General features: G+C 38.9%; 1 protein-coding gene across 1 annotated transcript in view; it reads left to right on the top strand.

Annotated features, from left to right (window-relative positions):
* Positions 1 to 1331: 1331 nt before the first annotated feature.
* The window catches only part of LOC125762658 (zinc finger protein ush), a 146978-nt gene continuing 141878 nt past the window's right edge, over positions 1332 to 6431 (top strand). Inside the window, exon 1 of the mRNA XM_049425027.1 lies at positions 1332 to 3000. The gene's annotated coding sequence lies outside the window, so the exon portion shown is untranslated. The remainder of the gene's footprint in view (positions 3001 to 6431) is intronic.

Here is a 6431-nt window from a genome sequence, read left to right as displayed (position 1 = left end):
TTTGAAGAAGATATTTGAAATATCTTAAAAAAATATTTAAATATAAATTAAAAAAACTTTACAAACGTTTAACATCAACATATTAGCTAACTTGTTTAAAATTAATTTAAATAGTTTTCTCGTCGCATGAAACAGTTTGTACCTGCATGTAGTTTTGATAGGGGGTGTAAGCTCCACGTATTGTAAACAAACTAAGTGAACAACCAGGTGCCTCCATCGTAGATCAGCATTCCAGTGCGATTAGAAATTGAGCTATGTGTAACTAGAACATTCAACAGTTGGGTTTTTGGAGATGCTACAATACGATGGGGCATCACATAATATAACATGAAGTTACCGTTATAAATTTTTCATTAAACTTAGACACTTGACAAAAAGGAAATTTTTTAGATTTTCATATAAAAAATCCAGCTCATTTTTGGATTGGATTGGATTTGGATTGAAATTAAGGACATTCAGGAATTAGTAAAGAAAATATTTATAACTCCCAAATTTAGGATAAATTCGATTTTTTTTTAAATAAACCAACTTTGCGGTGATAAAAACTATTCAAATCCAAAAGCTACAAAATAGAAAGAAAGAATATCATTTAACTTAATACTTGTCTAATTGTATTTTTAACTTCAAATTATATTCGAAGTTTTGAAGATTTTTGGATAAACATTTGTCAGTATGTTGCCCATATATTAAGATAAATCTGTTTAAAATTAAGGGAAAGGGACAAAATGTAAAATAAAATAAATAAAATGTTATTTTTAAATTCTATAGGGATTTTTTTTTTTTTGCTCGGTTGGAACGGCCTGGCCGTATCAAGACTTATTTTACCACGTAGCACGATAGTCAGTCCATGCTACGGGGGGACGGGTCCGGATGGGATTTGAACCCGGTCCTGCCGTGTGGACAGGCGCCGTTTTTCACATGCACCACCGGCCCCAGCTATAGGGATTATTCAATTAAAAATTAAAATCAATCGGTTTACAGGTCTTCAAGAAATGTGGCTGCCGATTTGCAAAAATACTTTTTTTTTTGAGCAAAATGCATTTGAAAATTTTTCATATGCTTTTCTACGACGAATTTACTACTAGAGCTGAAGCTTTCGTTATTTGCTGGTATATTGATATGAAAAGTTCATCAAATGCTCCTCAAATCTTTACCTTCGAGAAAATAAGCCATACATATTTTAAGCGATTTTTCGAACATTTTAACTGTAAACATTAATAAATTATCTGTATCCAATTCAACAAATAAAAAGAAAAATGAAATATTCAAGTTAAATACAACCAAAATTTTTTGAATTATCAATAAACAATCAGTTATAAATGTACAAAAAAATGAATCTAATCCAATCTTACCGTTGCTCCAATGCAAATAGCAGCTTCGGATTCTGCCTCCACAATCTCTCGTTACTGTTGCTACATTCTTCCCCATTCGCTGCTCGCTGGCCCCATTGGTTGTTGCGCGGGCACCAGTATATCCATCTCGCTTCTCGATTAATTTGATTTCTTCTCTTCACTCTCGTGCAGGGAACTACTTTCGTGAAATCGCTTTTGATTGAGGGGAAGTTTATGCTGATGTGATCATGCTCCGGCTGTTTGGTGGGAGACCCATTCGAAGTGCGTTTAATGTATTTTATGCTGGCGCTCGGCTAACGCAACATTGCCAGAAGCCGAACTGAAGCTTTAGAAAAGCTTCGTGGCGTCGCGGACAAAAGAGACACACACTCTGAACCAGTGAGCAACAGCCGATGAAGCCGTGAATGTGATACTGGAAGAAAAAAAATGCACACGAACAATGTTGCCTCTCTCAGCAGACGCGACACGTCGTGTTAGTTGATTGTGAACGTTGCTGCTGGTTGGAACGTTGGCCACTTTCGTTGTGGGTCGATGTTGACATCGTAGTAAGGCCACTGTTCGTGCGTATGTGGCAAAGCAGCGCGTATTTACGCATATATGTGTGTATGCGTGTGTTGTTGATTGTCTTTCGGTCTTCAAGGCTCGTTGTTTGTCTCGCGCCAGACGGGGCACAGTGCAAAAGCGCAACCGAAATCATTAGCATACAATTAAAAGTGATTTTAAAAATATTAAACCCAAAATTTGATCTCGTTTTAGATCGACGGTGTAGTGAAAAGAAAAAAATATTGTATTGTGATTTCTGGAATGCTGCAAATGAGTTCCACATAGGAGTGTAAATTTGTGATCAGTGGGCTTTAGTGAAGTTGATCAGATGATCTTGAAAGGATAGCAAGTGCTTTTTTTTCCTGTATACACAAAAAAAACCCGTGCAAAAATTAATCATCATATAACATAATCGTGCAATAATTCAACGTGTTAAAATATTTAACTATAACAAGCAAATAAATTTTAATCACTTGAACTTAATGGGTTTAAAAATAAAAAAATAAAAAGGATACAATCGGTGTAAATAAGTATCCAACGTACAATCGTCAACTTTTCCAGCTACTTTCTCGAATGATATATACATTATTAAAATATAATAACGAATGCAACAGTCGAAAGCAGATAAATACTTGGGCAATGTACACGTTACCCACTACTAGGCGCTGTGCTTGAAACGTGTGTCAGTGTATTTAAGTGATTGTGCAAAAGTACGAGTGTGTATCGGTAGATGGAGATCGTGCGCAATAGTAGGCCTTCCTACTTAGTGGTATTATCGCCTGCATCCGGAGCCATATCGGGCCGTTATGATTACGCCTAGTGATCCTCACTGTTCACTTGCAAGTGTTTAGTGTCGTTGTTCGTGCGTGCGTGCGTGTGTGTGTGTGCCTGTTGTGAAGTTTTCCTTTTTTCTGTATGTGTGCTTTGTATATTTATGTGAGGTGAGGTGTGTATGTTTCACTCGCACCTTCCTGTACGACGGTGCGTGAGTGCGTGCGTGCCAGTGACACTGTTTTCACCGAACCGCTACCAAGGTCTCAACCGACTCCATCAATGATAATGTCACGTAGGAAGCAGTCCAACCCAAAGCCACTTCTTCAGAAAAGTAAGTAACGATCGTGCCATGGGGCAGATTTGTGTTATCAAACGTTACGCTATCACACGGTTTTGCGCTACTCAAGTTACGAAGCCACGCCATCGTACAGATGATGAAAAGTAATTAACACTAAGGGAAGGAGAGCAAACGATAAGTAAAAGCGCAGCAAAGTGGGATTGTTTTTTTTTCCTTTAAAAAGTGTCGATCAGTCACTTAAAGCCGTCGGCAGTTTTAAAACTGGCAATGTTGTTGTTCTTCTACGCAGTTTTTTTAATTCCAATTTAAATGTGATTATTGTTGTATTTGAAGGGTAATTTTTTTAATGAAATTTCGTATATACAACGGTAATTATAAAAATCGTACTATAAATTGTTCGGTTATATGTGATCGAAAACACATATATTTTTCAGTAAAAAAAAACACAGCCAATTTGAACGTATTTCGGTACAACAATCACACACCGCTGATACGGTTATCCCTCCAGAAGCACCAGATAATACAGCCATGCGGCTAAGAATCTTTCCCGCGATGATTGTGCCTAGTGATCGCGATGAACCCAAAGTAGCTGGGGGTTTGGAAAACACAATGCTAAAGAAGAAAAGGTCATCTACTTCTCCTACAATGACCTGCGATTGTATGCGACCTCTTCAGCTTGTTGTCTGTCTATCGGTTGGCTGATAGGATGGTTGATAGCGGATGGGAACCATCTAGAAGCGATCGTACCACCGTATTCTCCCGGCTTCCGATCCGATTGAAATCAAAACACCATCCCACCCTCGATGGCACACCCGAAGACATGGAAGAAAACCTTCGAACCGGATTAAGCCCGAAACGGTGAGTTTCGGGCCTGCGTCAAAACTGGCGAGTCAAATGTTCCACGCCACTAAACCGATTGGCCGAAAAGTTAAATCCAATGGTTTAAACATTTACGGCGCGTTTTCTACTGCGTGGCAATCGTGGCAGCGGGTCCAAATCTTGACCGTGTGGACCGGTACCACGATCGCAACATCTTCAGTGCTCATTACGGGGCGGTTGGTCAATCGTTATCACCGCAGGCACATGATACTGGAAGAACGTTTACTATCGCATGCCACTTTTATTATTCCAGAATAGACGATCCGTTAAAAAAAAGTACCATTTTAAAGCCCACGGGCATCGCAAATATCAACACGGAAAATGATTGAACATTTTTTCTAGAAACATTTCGACGTTTTTAGCGAACTTTTTTTGTTGTTGTTTGCGTTGTAAGAAATAATTTGCTACTGATTGCAATTGTCAAAGTGTTGAGAACTGTTCCGAACTGCACAAAAACGGATCATGGTCATCGGCGAGGCGTTCACAATAACGGCCTTGAAGGTCGCTGAGAAAATTTTAATTGAAATCGAGTGCGGTTTTTGTTGGGTTCGCTATTTTTTTTTTATTGTTGCTACCAACGTTCTTGCGACGATGATTGATTGCGATTCAGAAAAATGAACGTATCAAGCGATTTTGATTAAATTTTGCGCTTCTTAACATTTTTAAAGTTTGAATTGTGAGTCACGGTCGTCAAAACATGTCTAAGTGTTGTATGCGGATTTTTCAAAAATTTTAACTTAAATCTCAAAATTTTAATGTTTCTTTAATTTTACTATTATTTTAACTCAATCTTTGATATACTATAAATTTCACTGATTTCAGTACAGTAGTAAAAATTGTAAAAACGCACGAATTGGATATTTGCAGTTTATATGAAAAATAGCTTCATTTAGTTTACAGAATGAATGTTGAATGAATGAAGGGGCGGCCCGGTGGTGCATGTGATAAACGGCGCCAGTCCACACGGCCGGACCGGGTTCAAATCCCATCCGGACCGTTCCCCCGTAGCAAGGACTGACTATCCGGCTACGTGGTAAAATAAGTCTAGTAAGCCACAAATGGCCGGCGTGACCTGTAATGTAAGGTCGTTAAGCCAAGAAGAAGAAGAATGAATGTTGAAACATTATTTAAGACAACTAGAAAATGCTTCATATTATGTGGGAAATGTTTCGATAGAGTGTTTTCTGATCCGGAACATCTTCAATGTTGGATTGGCCAGAACCTTTTCTATTTTGAAACTGATTAGTAAATGAGAAAAAAAAAATGTTGTGAAAAAGGAAAATTTGAACTGAACGATACTGTTTAGCGTGCGTAAAACATCAGAGCTATATTTTATATTGAAGGGCTTGCTGATGCTGTAAAAAAGCTCTATTATTAAAATTAAATAAAAGTAGATTTCGGAATGTTAAATGAAAAATATATTTCCGGTTGATCCGTTATAATGCACTGAGTAAAAACATTGCTAGAACACAAGAATTCAAGAAACCCGATTAGTAACACATTATGGCCGCATACTACGGCTAGGTGGTATATGCGGTAAACGGCGCCGAACCACACGGCAGGACTGGAGATCAAATTCTATCCAGATCGTCCCCACATTGCTAGAACTGGCTATCCGACTGCGTGGTAAAATAAGTATTTTAAGCCAGAAATGGCCTGTGTGACCTTAGAGGTCGTCCAAGCTAACAAAAGTGAGAGGGAGAGAGAGAGAAAGAGAGAGAGAGAGAGAGAACACATTACAACTGTAATTCGTTTGAGATAAAATGATATATTTCAAACTAACATCAGGGAAAGAAGGCGAGCTATTGTCGCATTCATATCTTTCTTAAAATATTTTGGTAGACAGTCAAAAATTGTTCAATATATTTAACCCAAATCAGGTTGAAATATTTGAAGATTTTTCCTGTCCTTTTGTGGATAACTACAAAGAACTCAAGAGGTCTTCCCCTGTCATTTCTGTTTTTCCTTTACCCGTAGTAGGATAACTCAGTTATACGTACGGCTGTTCGGTCTCGATGCTATTTGACACCCGATCCTGTCGTGTAGGGACATTTGCAGATCAGTGTATTTTAATTATTCAATTCTTCATTCGTTAGCATCGCACAAAATCCTTAATAGTATGATTGATAGCAGTTGAGTCACTAGAGACAGTTGCATTCTCATGAATCGATTACCGAGACAGAAGTAAATAACAACTTACATTAATATTCTCCTGCCAACATTTGAATGGACGAACTCCACTCGAAAGCTGTGGGTGGCATCCGCTTCTCGACAGACTCCGATCTCACCGATGATCGTCCAGAGATCGATCGAGAAGCTCCAATCTCAGTCTCGCATCGTGGTTGCCCGCGGGCTAATGAAGTTGTCGCTGCAATTAGCTGCCTTTCGGTCATTCCAGTCAACCAACTTTGATGGACGAAGGCAAATGGGAAGAGAAACGCGGGCGGTAACCGTGGCGAGTATGCAAATCAAAGTGTACTTCCTCGGGAGACCCAGCCAGGCTAACCGAAACGATTCACAAACACGCTCTAATTAACGCACGTTCCTTCAGCAGTGGAGGAGTCGCTTGCGGTCGCTTTCTTGGT

Source organism: Anopheles funestus, chromosome 2RL, assembly GCF_943734845.2.
Source record: "Anopheles funestus chromosome 2RL, idAnoFuneDA-416_04, whole genome shotgun sequence".
Taxonomy (NCBI): domain Eukaryota; kingdom Metazoa; phylum Arthropoda; class Insecta; order Diptera; family Culicidae; genus Anopheles; species Anopheles funestus.
Note: the sequence above shows the minus strand (reverse complement) of the source record. Positions and strands in the feature narration are given on the sequence as shown.